Source organism: Artemia sp. Qi Xiang Cuo, chromosome 13, assembly GCF_049724085.1.
Source record: "Artemia sp. Qi Xiang Cuo chromosome 13, ASM4972408v1, whole genome shotgun sequence".
NCBI classification, from domain to species: Eukaryota; Metazoa; Arthropoda; class Branchiopoda; order Anostraca; family Artemiidae; genus Artemia; species Artemia sp. Qi Xiang Cuo.
The window spans coordinates 31,497,794-31,513,935 of record NC_142806.1 but is presented as its reverse complement, the minus strand read 5'-3'; positions in this window follow the sequence as shown (position 1 = coordinate 31,513,935).

Here is a 16,142-nt window from a genome sequence, read left to right as displayed (position 1 = left end):
TTAATACTCTACATAGCATTATTTCATTAAAAATATTACATTGTTATGTTTTCATTATTTTTCAATGCAAGCTAGCATATCAAGCGTTTAGAATATCTATTAAAACATCAGAGATGTAAGAAAAGGAATTTGCGTACATCTATTGTCAGACACACAATTTCCGTAAAATCTGAGCTATTAAGGGTTTTTGACCGTAAACTCTAGTTTTTTGTAAGAAAATTATGGAAAATACAATTCTCTGGTTCAAATGTGAAAATTAAGTCTATTTTTGGATTGAAAAATAAAACTATTTCCTTAAAATCTGAGCTAATAAGGGTTTTTTGACCGTAAACTCTAGTTTCTTGTAAGAAAATTAGGGAAACTACAATTCTCTTGTTCAAATGTGAAACTTAAGTCCAGTTTTGGATACTCATAGTGATGAGGACTGATGGTTCTAATTCAATAATTTTTTTTTTCATAAAACAAACTATTTTTTCTTAAACTTCGAAATTATTCAACTTTATTTATTTTTTATCTTTTTCTTTTGTTCATATTTTAAAATGACAAAATATCTTTCTTGAATTCACCTCTTGGAAACACAATGTAGAAATTAAAAAAAAAAATGTAATTTCCAGACTTCATTTGCGTGCAAGAGATACCGAGAGTTCTATGACTCCTCCCCGCAATGAATTCTAAGGGTTTTATGACTCCTCCCCAAAATGAATTCAGATGCTCTTAGGAGTTATCCCCCTTAGCCATAACTCCATTCGACCTTGAGCGAAGGTATAAAAGTTTGATGATGTATTTCTCTTCTTAACAAGTACATTAATACCTTCCAAGATGATAGGACTCTATGACACAGAATTTATCGGTTTGAAAAAATCATCTTGTGGTGTTATATTTGAATGTGCATTTTGATTATTGTCAATGGAACTTGAAGAAATTGACTGTTATCATTGGATAGTGAACTACAACATGTATGAGTATGATAAAAGCTTGTGGAGTACTACATTACATCGTATAAACAGACTTGGATTCTACGATAGAGTGATTACACCACTTAATAATAGTGGTCAGGAACTGAGAAGTGTCCAGGAGGAAGTCAGTGATATTTGCAGCTTTTTAGGGGTTGAAGCACTCTATGTAAAGGGCAATGTACCTACAGATAAAGTTTTAATTCAAATGTGTGACCCTAGGATTCCACTTTTCAATCTCGAAGAATTTAAGTGTCCTAAATTTGAAGGGTTTTATCTTCATCCTGAAGACAAGGTCAGGCTCATTATACGCTGGAGGCATAAGGTCAGACTTGATCATGATAAATGCATAAGAAATGGTAAAACTACTCCATTTCATGTGACCTTCGTTTCTGGATGTTTCAGAGTGAACGTGTGTATGACTAAGTGTCATAATATAATTTTGTTTTAATATTCTACATAGTATTATTTCATTAAAAATATATTATGCATTACATTGTTATATTTTCATTATTTTTAGAGTAAGCTAGTATATCAACAGTTTAGAATGTATATTAAAACATCGGAGATTTGAGAAAAGGAATTTGCATACATCTATTGTCAGACGCATGAGGTAACATTGACAAAATCTAGGTATCAGAATGAATAAATTCTTTATCAACCTCCGTTATGGGAAATGCCATTATGTCATGATGAAAAAATTGTAAGTAGGTAAGTAAGTAAGTAACAAACTCTTTCTTGAATTCCCCTCTTGGATACACAAAGAAGACATTTCATTCAAAAAAATATGAAAATATTTGTAAGTAAGTAACACACTCTTTCTTGAAGTCACCCCTTGGATGCACAATACAGATACTTTATTCAAGAAATTATGAAAAAATCGCAAGTAAGTAACAAACTCTTTCTGGAATTCCCCATTTGGATGCACAATACAGAAATTTAATTAAAGAAATTATGGAAAAAAAATGTAAGTAAGTAAGTAACAAACTCTATGCTTTTTCTGCATGAATTGTCGGAGTTGTTGAATAAAATATGCAAAGTCGACATAGCTTTATTTCATTTTTTAAGGTTAATTTAGACGATGTTACGTGCGCGCACGTAACATTCTGTTGATTTTCATAATTCATTTTGAATTTCTTTCATTGAAATGCAAGAGTTGGAATATTTCAGTAGTGTCTTGTCGTGGTTTACCTTGTCACAGCTACATTCTCATGATTTTTCAAAGTTCATTTTGAATTTCTGTCGTGAAATAAAAGAGTTGGAATATTTTAGTAGTGACTTGTTGTGCTTTACCTTGTCACAGTTACATTCTCTTGATTTTTTGAAATTCATTTTGAATTTCTGTCGTGAAATGCAAGAGTTGGAATATTTCAGTAGTGTTTTGTTGTGCTTTACCTTGTCACAGTTACATTCTGTTGATTTTCATAGATCATTTTGAATTTATGACATTGAAAGGCAAGAGTTAGAATATTTGAGTAGTGTTTTGTTGTGCTTTAGCTTGTCACAGTTACATTCTGTTGATTTTCATAATTAATTTTGAATTTATTTCATTTAAATGCAAGAATTGGAATATTTCAGTAGTGTTTTGTTGTGCTTTACCTTGTCAGAGTTACATTCTCTTTATTTTTCGAAGTTCATTTTGAATTTCTGTCGTGAAATGCAAGAGTTGGCATATTTCAGTAGTGTTTTGTTGTGCTTTACCTTGTCACAGTTACATTCTGTTGCTTTTCATAATTAATTTTTAATTTCTTTAATTTAAAAGCAATAGTTGGAATATTTCAGTAGTTTCTTCTTGTGCTTTAACTTGTCACAGTTACATTCTCTTAATTTTTCAAAGTTCATTTTGAATTTCTTTCGTGAAATGCAAGAATTGGAATATTTCAGTAGTGTCTTGTCGTGCTTTACCTTGTCACAGTTACATTCTCATTATTTTTCACATTTAATTTTGATTTTCTTTCTCGAAATGCAAGATTTGGAATTCTTAAGTAGTGATTTTTTGTGCTTTAACTTATCACAGTTACATTCTCTAGATTTTTATAAGTTCATTTTTAATTTCTTTCTTTAAATACAAGAGTTGGAATATTTCAGTAGTGTTTTGTTGTGCTTTACCATGTCACAGTTACATTCTGTTGATTTTCATAGTTCATTTTGTATTTCTTTTATTGAAATGCAAGAGTTGGAATATTTCAGTAGTGTTTTGTTGTGCTTTACCTTGTCACAGTTACATTCTCTTAATTTTTCAAAGTTCATTTTGAATTTCTTTCATGAAATGCAGGAATTGGAATATTTCAGTAGTGTCTTGTCGTAGTTTACCTTGTCAAAGCTAAATTCTCATGATTTTTCAAAGTTCCTTTAGAATTTCTGTCGTGAAATGCAAGAGTTGGAACATTTTTAATTTCTTTCGGAAGTTACAATAGGTGGAATAATTCAGTTGTGTCTTTTCGTTCTTTACCTTTTCAGATTTACATTATGTAGGTTTTACTAATTTCATTTCTAATTTTTTTCGTGAAATGGAAGAGTCGGGATATTTCAGTAGTGTTTTGTTGTGCTTGACCTTGTCACAGTTACATTCTATTGATTTTCATATTTCATTTTGAATTTTTTTCATTTAAATTCAAGAGCTGGAATATTTCAGTAGTGTTTTGTTGTGCTTTACCTTGTCACAGTTACATTCTGTTGATTTTACTATTTCATTTTGAATTTCGTTCATTGAAATGCAAGAGTTGGAATATTTCAGTAGTGTTTTGTTGTGCTTTACCTTGTCACAGTTACATTCTGTTGATTGTCATAGTTCATTTTGAATTTCTTTCATTGAAATGCAAGAGTTGGAATATTTCAGTAGTGTTTTGTTGTGCTTTACCTTGTCACAGTTACATTCTCTTAATTTTTCAAAGGTCATTTTGAATTTCTTTCGTGAAATGCAACAATTGGAATATTTCAATATTGACTTGTCGTGGTTTACAATGGCTCAGCTAAATTTTCATTATTTTTCAAAAGATCATCTCGGATTTCTGTCGTGAAATGCAAGACATAGAATATTTCAATAGTGACTTCTTGTGCTTTACCTTGTCACTGTTACATTCTATTTATTTTAATACTTAATTTTGAATTTTTTTTATTGAAATGCAAGAGTTGAAATATTTCAGTAGTGTTTTGTGTTGCTTTACTTTGCCACAGTTATATTCTCTTAATTTTCAAAGTTTATTTTGAATATCTTTCACGAAATGCAGGAATGGGAATATTTCAGTAGTGTATTGTCTTAGTTTACCTTGCCACGGATGCACTCTCATTCTTTTTAAAAGTTCATTTTGAATTTCTGTCATGAAATGCAAGAGTTGGAATATTTCAAAGTTCATTTTGAATTTCTGTCGTAAAATGAAAGAGTTGGAATATTTCAGTAGTGTTTTGTTGTGCTTTACCTTGTCACAGTTACATTCTGTTGATTTTCATAGTTCATTTTGAATTTCTTTCATTGAAATGCAAGAATTGGAATATCGTTTCTTCAACTGAAAGTAAGGAGCAACATCAAAACTTAAAAACGAACAGAAAATAGAGACAGTTGAAAGCATAATTAGCTTGCTGATGGGACACCAGTAAAAATTGGGTCTACTTAAAAATAGAAAAATGAATTTTCTGATGATTACGAACAAAGAGAAGACAATAATACTAATATAAAGAGTTAGCATAATGAATTAGGTGATGTAATATATTCAAAATTTCGAAAGTTAATCATTGATATTAATAATGTATCATAATATATTTTTGTATTAATATTCTACATAGCATTATTTCATTAACAATATTACATTGTTATGTGTTCATTATTTTTTAGAGTAAGCTAGCATATCAAGCGTTTAGAATGTCCATTAAAACATCAGAGATGTAAGAAAAGTAATTTGCGTACATCTATTGTCAGACACACTATTTCCGTAAAATCTGAGCTATTAAGGGTTTTTGACCGAAACTCTAGTATTTTGTAAGAAAATTATGGAAAATACAATTCTCTGGTTCAAATGTGAAACTTAAGTCTATTTTTGGATCGAAAAATGAAAGAAATTCAAAATGAACTATGAAAATCAACAGAATGTAACTGTGACAAGGTAAAGCACAACAAAACACTACTGAAATATTCCAACTCTTGCATTTTACGACAGAAATTCAAAATGAACTTTGAAATATTCCAACTCTTGCATTTCACGACAGAAATTCAAAATGAACTTTGAAAAATCATGAGAATGTAGAACACATAACAATGTAATATTTTTAATGAAATAATGCTATGTAGAATATTAATACAAAAATATATTATGATACATTATTAATATCAATGAATAACTTTCGACATTTTGAATCTGTTCCATAAAGTAGTTCACCATGTTCTCTCTTGATAATGGAGTTATTGTCTTCTTTTAGTTCGTAATCAGTAGAATAATCATTATTCCATTTTGAATCATACACAATTTTTACTGGTGTCTCATAAACAGGCTCAATATGCTTTTAACAGCCTCTATTTTCTGTCCGTTTTAAGTTTTGATGTTGCTCCTTACTTTCAGTTGAAGAAACGATATTCCAATTCTTGCATTTCAATGAAAGAAATTCAAAATGAACTATGAAAATCAACAGAATGTAACTGTGACAACTTTAATCATGTTACCTAACCCACAGTACAGCAAGTTGATATGCGTAGCCTACTGCCAGGAACCAGTGGGGGGATCCCTGCTCGTAATTGCTAATCACCTTAACCCTTTTATCCATCGTCAAGTACATGCTCCAAAAATATTTTATTCAGAGATTTCACATTAAAAAATTATCCAATCACTAATTACCCCTTTTTTGCAAATGTCTATCAAACGCCAAGGAACGTAATCTCACCGAACACGTCAAACTGTTTCCACAGACTTCAAAAATGGAACTGTGGATAACACATGGGTGATTGACAGCTTTCCCTAAAAAACCTTTCCTAATAACTAGTCTGGTAATCTGTCTTGGAAAGCTGCCAGGGAACGTAAAGGCAGCAAATTCAATAGATACTTACTACTCATAGGGTTCCCTGTGACGATGTTTCTCATGGTGTGATTTTATTTAAAATTGTTTGCTTTCAGGGGTCTTTCCTCCCTCTTAATCTTATATATTTGGAATCAGCATAATAATCCGATGATATATCGATGGATATCAAAATTCTATTTTTTAGAGTTTTGGTTACTATTGAGCCGTGTCCCTCAATTCTTTTAGTTCGTTGCCTCAAATATTTGATATGTTAGCACATGAATACCAAAACTTCAAGAATAGGACGTTATCTGCGCTTATTAGGTGTTACAGTTACAAACAAGAGAATTTGAAGAATTACAGGAATTTCAACTAGATATTAGAAGTAAAAAATTAAACCATTAAACAACTCTCTGATTAGACAACTCTCGGATTAATATAATTCAAGAATCTTTTGAAAAATTTATTGTCTGGGGTATAGTGAGAATCGTCTATTACTGAGAATCGTCTATTACTATTCCAACTAGGAAAAAGCCATAGGCTTTTTCCTGTTTGTAATAGAGGTTGCAGAGGTAGATAGCAACCTAGTTATATTCTAAGAACGAATTATAGCCTATAGTAATTGAACTGCAAAGCACACCATTAGACTAATATGAAGGATCAGTCTAGTCAATTATATCCGGGTTGCATTCTAAAAAAGAACGATAATTACAGTAAAGAACAAGCTCAAGCCCATAGCAATTATTAATCATAAATAGGGACTATATAAGTTTCATCGGTATCATGGATCTAGAGATGGCTGAAACCTAGTAAAGAACAAACCATGGCACATATTGGACTTAATTAGCTGTTGATTATTTGAAGTTCGTCTTTTACTATTCCAAATAAGAAAAAGCCATAGGCATTTCCCAGTTTGTAATTTTAATATAAAGAGAGAGATTATCGCGATTGCAGTGATAGCTATCAATCCGGGTTACAATGGTGGCTAGCAACCTAGTAGCACACGATTGCGTCCCATAGTAAAAAATAAAATAGCCTATCAAACAGTTCGTGGTAACGAACTGAAAGCAAGACGCGACCCGGCTCAATGGTGACCGAAACTCTAAAAAACAGAATTTTGATACCAATAGATACATCGAAAGAATCAGATTTTACTGCTGATTTCAAATATATAAGATTCATCAAGTTTAGTTCTACCCATCAAAAGTTACGCGCCTGAGAAAATTTGGCTGATTTTAGAAAAAAGGGGGAAAGACTCCCTAAAAATTATAAAACCTTAATGAAAATTACACCATCATATTCAGCGTATCAGAGAACCCTACTGTAGAGGTTTCAAGCACTTATTTACAAAAATGTGGAATTTTGCATTTTTTGCCAAAAGAAAGATCACGGATTCGTGTTTATTTTTTTTTGTTTTTTTTTTGCAGGGATTATCGTATTGACCCAGTGGTCCTAGAATATCGTGGAAGGGCTCATCGGAACGGAAATTGAAAGTTCTAGCGCCCTTTTTAAGTGACCAAACAAAATGGAGGGCAACGCTCAATTTTTTCCCAAAGTCATCTGATCAAAATTTTAAGATAGCCATTGTGTTCAACATGGTCGGAAATATGATAACTATGTCTTTTAGGATGACTTAATCCCTCGAAGTCCCCGGGGGAAGGGCTGAAAGCTATGAACTTTACCCAATGTTAACATATAGTATTCGTTATTGGGAAGTATGCAGACGTTTTCAGGGGGGATTTTTTCTGGTAGGCAGGGCGGGGGGGTTGGGGGTTATATGGCAGGATCTTTCCATGAAGGAAGTTTTCATGGGGAAAAGACATTGCTATGAAGGGGGTGAAGGATTTCCCAGCATTATTAAAGAAAGAGATAAGAAATTAAATAAAAAACAAGTTCTTTCAACTGAAAGTAAGGAGCAACATAAAAACTTAAAACGAACAGAAAATATTACGTATATGATTGGGTTCACCCCCTAGTCAATACCTCGCTCTTTAAGCCAAAGATTTTTTAGTACTTTCATAAGAGCTATTTATTCTAATTAACGGCATTTGTGATAAAGGTGTCATTTTTAAAGAATTGGAACAAAACTCGAACTTTAGCTTAAAGAACAAGGTATTGACTAGGGGGCGAACCCCCTAATATACGTAATAAAAATCTATGAATATTGAAGTTCGCTACGTAAGTTAATTCGTAAGTTACGTATATTTATTACTAATAAAAACGTTCGTAATTAAAATTAAAAAAGTTTCGAGAAAGACATTTAACCAAATAAAAGTAAAATTAATATGCAAATTTTGTTTTATATTCATGTACGGTGAGCCAAAATCAAAACCTGCATTAATTTAAAAACGTTCAAAAATTAAATAAAAAAAACAAGTTTTTTTTAACTGAAAGTAAGGAGCAACATTAAAACTTAAAACGAACAGAAATTATTCCGTATATGAAACGGGCTGTCCCCTCCTCAACGCCTCGCTCTTTTCGCTAAAGTTTGACTTTCTCACAACTCTATTTTTTTAAACAATAAAAATCTTTACCGTAAAGAGCAAGGCGTTGAGGAGGGGACAGCCCCTTTCATATACGGAATAATTTCTGTCCGTTTTAAGTTTTAACGTTGTTCCTTACTTTCAGTTAAAAAAAACTTGTTTTTTTTAATTAATAACTCCTTAAAATAGAGTCATATCAAAAACAAACACACTATTGGAACCGCATTGTCCGAAACTCTTATATAGGAAACTTACAGTCCCTTGGCTTGAACGACAAACAAAATATGTCGGCTTGAAAAACAGGAAGAGTGGCTGGAACTGCGATATTCTACATCGACTGCATCTTTTTTTTCTCCTCAGCAGTAGGAATCCATCTATTGATTCGACGAATACATCCATATATGGGCATTGAAGAGATTTAATGTCCTTGGTAAAAGCCTGGACGAGATTTAATGTCCTTGGTAAAAACTTGGGATGAGATTTATTGTCCTTGGTAGAAGTGTTATTTCTAGACAAATCAGATACCTAGAATCCCTGTACGTACAAGACCACACCACTTTCTAGACCTGTTTGATGGTTATATTGGTTGTTGGTTATATGGTTTGATGGTTATATTGTTCGATGGTTGTGTGATTTGATGTTGTTTCTTAGTTTTGTTTTGTTTGTTGATTGTTATGTGGTTTGATGTTTCAATTCCTATTGAATACAGACAAAAGTTTACATCATTGCCAGATAAGAGCGAGTCTAACGGGACAGGATCATGTGTCTCTTTCTAGGCCAATCAGGGAGTCGGAAATACGAACGGGACAAGATCATTGACACCAATTTCTAGGTCAATTGATTTACGTAAGGCTTATCTTACATCCCAAAAGGATGCCAAAACAAAGGAACATTCAGAAATTAATTTTAGGGGATTATTTGGGCGAAACAAATTAATCGACATTTTAGGATTTTTTTGGGTGAAAGAGTTCGAGACATTTTAGATGATGATTTGGGGTGGAACTCTGTGGTCACTATAATAGACAAGTAAAAAATATTGGATTAGTGAGAGAATTATGAGTATGAACTATCAATGACTCTAACCACAATGGACCTCAACCTCCTGGGGCCACCTCTCCACAACCCCCAAGACCCCTTCCCACCATTCCAACTATTTTTTGAGGACACCGCCCCAGTTTTCAATATAGAGGATCAAATTGAGAGTTAAAATGTGTAAGAAAAAAGTTAGAAGAACGTCAAATTTGACCTCATCTTTCAAGATTTAGAAAAGCAGATGGTATGAACATCCAATTCTGTTACTTTTTACCTAACATTTTCAAATATGGCATTTAGAATGTTACCCCATTTAAAAAAAAAGTCCCACCTCATCCCCACCCCCCATGACCTAAAATGTTTCCTCATTATAACTATTTCTATTTACGAACCTTAGCGCATCAGCTATTCATGCAAACATCCACCAATAAAATCTTTCCAAACACATTCTTGACCAATCTGCTAAAATTCTTGGCTAGAAACAGCTTGCAGACGTTCACGAAACGTTGAATCTTTCTTTGTTCTCTAATAAAATTTAGTTCATCTGTGGTGTAAGAATCAGAGCAAATTTTGTGGGTTTTCGCAAGAAAATAGCTCGTCTTCAAAAAACTTACCAACAGCTAATCGAAACTGTCTATAAATATCTTAATTTTTAGTCCAGTTGCGTAGTTAATAAAGGAACATTCAACATTTTTTTCTGATTATGTTTGGTGTAGCAAGAAAATAGCTCGTCTTTAACAAACTTAGCCATAGCTAATCGAAACTGTCTATAAATATCTTCATTTTTAGTCCAATTACGGAGCTAATAAAGAAACATTTGACATTTTCTCTGATTTTTTTGTGGTTTCGCAAGAAAATAGCTCGTCTTTAACAAACTTAGCCATAGCTGATCGAAACTGCTTATAAATATCTTAATTTTTAGTCCAATTGCGTAGCTAATAAAGAAACAAACTTTCCAAATATCGGAAGCATGGGGCTTTCATACATGCTACAATTGACTTTAAGGGAATACATTGTTTATGTAATTTCTTATAAACCGTAAAACTTTGGGTCAAGAGCTACCCCAGGGATGCATTTTATGTTACTTTTTTCTCAAAATGGCATGAAATATGCTAGCAGCTGTACTCTTTCACTTTAAACCTATTTTTTTCATATTCTTTTCTTATTTTAGTGACTCGAGTTCAGAAGGACATTTGAGGTGATGCTTTATTTTTATGGATGTAAGGATTTTTATTGTTCACCATGCAAGCGGGCTATCATTCCAAGCAGACACAGGCCAATTGATGTAAAGCGGCTCAATATCGTAACAAGTTATTTGCACATTCAATTTTTCAATTGGATTTTTGATAGGTGTTAACAGTGACCTGCTTCGGGGCATTATTTACGGTATCATCCTGAAAAAATGCATATCACGATGATTTGAGATGCATACTGGACACACAATTTCAGCTGATGGTTGGGTTTCTTGTCCTTGCTCAAGAACCCGAAGTACCCCTCCCTCCACTAGGGTACCACCCCGAGCGCAGACCACCACCGAGGGAGTATTCAATCCACCGTATGGTTTATCTCAACCCTGGCGCAACCCAGGACACATTTTTCAGCAAAAATATCAAAACGGGCAATGGGGAAAATTCTTGTTCCCACCCACCCCGCGCGACGTGGGGGAGTTTGATTAGTGTTGTCTCATTCCAGGGACGGAATCCGATCATCCCAATGCGATTCAGGGGGGTTTGCTCACTGTTGAATTGTTTCGAGGAGACCGAATCCGGGTCCGAAAGATGAAGTTAGATAGCTACATTAGCAATACTCTCTATTTTTTAAAACTTCTAGCTGTTTTCCAAATCATATCCGGACATTTCCAAGGTCCTGATTAATTGCACTTAAAACATGTAAATAAATACCAATATTTAAGATATTGCAAAAACATGAAAATAGGGGGGAGGGGACATGGAAATGTCTGAGGTCAACAAAAGTACGATTTTTCGTGAAAATGTTAGAAAATTTATAGATTATAGTATGAATGACAAGCAAAAACTTGAAAATAGATCTACTACTAACAACTTGCTGCAACATTAAGCCATCTGAGGTCAAAACAGATACATTTTATTAAGAAAATATCTGAAAATGTTTAAGATATAGTAGAAATGGTTTGCAAAAAACATGAAGATAGAACTACTACCAGCAACTTGCTGCAACATAAAGCCACCTGAGGTCAAAGAAGATACGTTTTATCATGAAAATATCTGAAAATTTATAGATTATAGTATGAATGACATGCAAAAACATGAAATACTACTTCTACTAGTAGCAACTCACTGCAACATAAGGACACCAGAGGCCAATACAACTATGTTTTATCAAGAAAATATCTGAAAATGTTTAAGATATAGTAGAAATGGATTGCAAAAAACATGAAAATAGAACTTCTACTAACTACTCACTGTGACATAAAACCCCCTGAGGTCAATACAAATACGTTTTATCCTGAAAAATATCTGAAAATGTTGAAGATATAGTAAGAAAGGCTTGCAAAAACATGATAATACTACTAGTACTAACAGCTTACCGCACTATTAAGCCATATATAGATTATAGTATGAATGATATGCAAAAACATGACATGCAAAAACATAAAATTCTACTAATACTACTACCAACTCACTGCAACATAAGGACACCAGAGGCCAATACAACTACGTTTTATTAAGAAAATATCTGAAAATGTTTAAGATATAGTACAAATGGTTTGCAAAAAAACATGAAACTAGAACTACTAGCAACTTGCTGCAACATAAAGCCACCTGAGGTCAAAACAGATACGTTTTATCATGAAAATATCTGAAAATGTTGAAGTTATAGTAAGAATGGCTTGCAAAAACATGATAATACTACAAGTACTAACAACTTACTGCACTACTAAGCCATCTGAGGTCCACAAAAGTACGTTTTTTTTCTTAGAAAATATTAGAAAATTTATAGATTATAGTTTGAATGACATGCAAAAACATGAAATACTACTGCTACTACTAGCAAATCACTGCAACATAAGGAAACCAGAAACCAATACAACTACGTTTTATCAAGAAAATATTTGAAAATGTTTAAGATATAGTACAAATGGATTGCAAAAAACATGAAAATAGAACTACTACTACCAACTTGCTGCAACATAAAGCCACCTGAGGTCAATACAGATACGTTTTGTCATTAAAAATATCTGAAAATGTTGAAGCTATAGTAAGAGAGGCTTGCAAAAACATGATAATACTACTATTACCAACAACTTACTGCACTACTAAGCCATCTGAGATCAACAAAAGTACGTTTTAGTGAGAAACCATTAGAAAATTTATAGATTATAGTATGAATGACATGCAAAAACACGAAATACTACTACTACTACTAGCAACTCATTGGAACATAAGGACACCAGAGGCCAATACAACTAGGTTTCTTAAGAAAATATCTGAAAATGTTTAAGATATAGTACAAATGGTTTGCAAAACTATGAAAATAGAACTACTGCTAGCAACTTGCTGCAACATAAAGACACCTGAGGTCAATACAGATACGTTTCATCATGAAAATATCTAAGAATGTTGAAGTTATAGTAAAAATGGCTTGCAAAAACATGATAATAGGTTGTGAATATTCTCCATGAAGATAAAAAGTTGCACTTTAATTCTAAATTTGCTCAAAGTTGTACTTTAATTCTAAAGATTATAGTATGAATGATATGCAAAAACATGACATGCAAAAAAATGAAATTCTACTACTACTACTAGCAACTCACTGCAACATAAGGACACCAGAGGCAAATACAACTACGTTTTATTAAAAAAATATATGAAATTGTTTAAGATATAGCACAAAAGGCTTGCAAAAAAACATGAAACTAGAACTACTACTAGCAACTTGCTGCAACATAAAGCCACCTGAGGTCAAAACAGATACGTTTTATCATGAAAATATCTGAAAATGTTGAAGGTACAGTAAGAATGGCTTGCAAAAACATGATAGTAGGTTGTGAATATTCTCCATGAAGATAAAAAGTTGTACTTTAATTCTAAATTTGCTCAATGAAGTGAAGAAAAGTTCAAGTTCTCTTCTGAATTTTCTCAATGAAAAAGAAATAAGTTACAAATCAATTCTAATTTTTTCCAAGAAAATAAAATGGTTCCACTTCAGTTCTGATTTTTCTCAAAGAGATGAAAAAATTTAAAGTTCTGTTCCAAATTTTTCATACAAGATAAAAAAAGTTATACTTTAATTCTGAGTTTTCAAAGAAGTGCAAAAATGTTCAAGTTCTCTTCTTCAGTTACAGTTCAATTCTAATTTTAGTTACAGTTCAATTCTAATTTTCTCCAAAGAAAAAACAAGCTTTCAGTTCTGATTTTTCTCAGAGGTGAAAAAATTTAAAGTTCTCTTTTAAATTTCTCGTAAAAGATAGAAAAAAGTCATGCTTTGATTTTGAATATTCTCCATCAAGATAAAAAGTTCCACTTTAAATCTGATTTTTCTCAATGAAGGAAGCAAAAGTTCGAGTTCTCCTCTGAAAAATTTTTCAATGAAAAAAGTTACGGATCAATTCTAATTTTTTCAAATAAAGGGTTCTCCTTTTCATTTCTGAATTTTCTCAAAAAAGTTAAAGATCAATTCTAATTTTTTTCAATGAAAATAAAAAGGTTACACTTCAGTTCTGATTTTTCTAAGAGGTGAAAAAATTTAAAGTTCTGTTCTAAATTTCTCGTAAGAGATAGAAAAAAGTTATACTTTGATTGCGTATATTCACCATGAAGATAAAGAGTTCCACTATAATTCTAAGATTTCTCAAAGAAAAGAAAAAAGTTACAGTTCAATTCTATTTTTTCCCAAGAAAATAAAAAGGTTCCACTTTAGTTCTTAATTTTCTCAAAGACATAGAAAATTTAAAGTTCTGTTCTAAATTTTTCCATAGAAGATAGAAAAAAGTTATACTTTGATTGTGAATATTCTCCATGAAGATAAAAAGTTCCACTTTAATTCTAAGTTTTCTCAATGAAGTGAAGAAAAGTTCAAGATCTCTTCTGAATTTTCTCGATGAAAAGGAATAAGTTACAGATCAATTCTATTTTTTTCAAGAGAAAATAAAAAGATTCCAAATCAGTTCTGATTTTTCTCAAAGAGACGAAAAAAAAATTAAAGTTCTGTTCTAAATTTCTCGTAAGAGATAGAAAATTTTTTACTTTGATTGCGAATATTCAAAATGAAGATAAAAAGTTCCACTTTAATTCTGAGTTTTCTCAAAGAAGTGAAGAAAAGTTCAAGTTCTCTTCTGAAGATAAAAAGTTCCACTTTAATTCTGAGTTTTCTCAATAAAGTGAAGAAAAGTTCAAGTTCTCATTTGAATTTTCTCAAAGAAAAAAAAAGTTATACTATGATTGTGAATATTCGACATGAAGATAAGGAGTTCCATTTTAATTCTGCGTTTTCTCAAAGAAGTGAAGAAAAGTTCAAATTCTCTTCTGAAGATAAAAAGTTCCACTCTAATTCTGTGTTTTTTCAATAAGTGAAGAAAAGTTTAAGTTATCTTCTAAATTTTCTCAATGAAAAATACCAGTTACAGACCAATTCTAATTTTATCCAGAGAAAATAAAACGGTTCCACTTCAGTTTTGTTTTTCCTCAAAGAGGTGAAAAAATTTAAAGTTCTGTTCTAAATTTCTCGTAAAAGATAGAAAAAAGTCATACTTTGATTGTGAATATTCACTGTTAAGATAAAGAGTACCACTTTAATTCAGAGTTTTCTCAAAGAAGTGAATAAAAGTTCAAGTTCTCTTCTGGAAATTTCTCAATGAAAAGAAAATAGTTACAGTTCAATTCTAATTTTCTCAAAAGAAAATAAAAAAAAGCTTCGACTTCAGTTCTGATTTTTTCTCAGAGATGAAAAAATTTTAAGTTCTGTTCTAAATTTTTCTGTTGAAGATAGAAAAAAGTCATACTTTGATTGTGAATATTTCAACTTTAATTCTGAGTTTTCTCAAAGAAGTGCAAAAATGTTCAAGTTCTCTTTTGAGTTTTCTTAAAAAGAGAAAAAAGTTAGCTTGCTTTATTTCATTTTTAAGGTTAATTTAGACTAGGTTACGTGCGCCCACGTAACCTAGTCTAAATTTTCCTTAAAAATGAAATAAAGCAAGCTAACTTTTTTCTCTTTTTAAGTAAACTCAAAAGAGAACTTGAACATTTTTGCACTTCTTCGAGAAAACTCAAACTTTTCTTCACTTCTTTGAGAAAAATCAGAATTAAAGTGGAACTCGTTATCTTCATGTCGAATATTCACAATCATAGTAAAGCTTTTTTTTCTTTGAGAAAATTCAGAACTTTTCTTCCCTTTATTGAGAAAACTCAGAATTAAAGTGGAACTCTTTATCTTCATTTCGAATATATGCAATCAAAGTATAAATTTTTCTATCTTTTACGATAAATTTAGAACAGAACTTAAAAAATTTTTTTCATCTCTGAGAAAAATCAGAACTGAATTGGAATCTTTTTATTTTCTCTTAAAAAAATAGAATTGATCTGTAACTTATTTCTTTTCATCGAGAAGATTCAGAAGAGAACTTGAAGTTTTCTTCACTTCGTTGAGAAAACTTAGAATTAAAGTGGAACTTTTTATCTTCATTGCGAATATTCACAATCAAAGTATAACT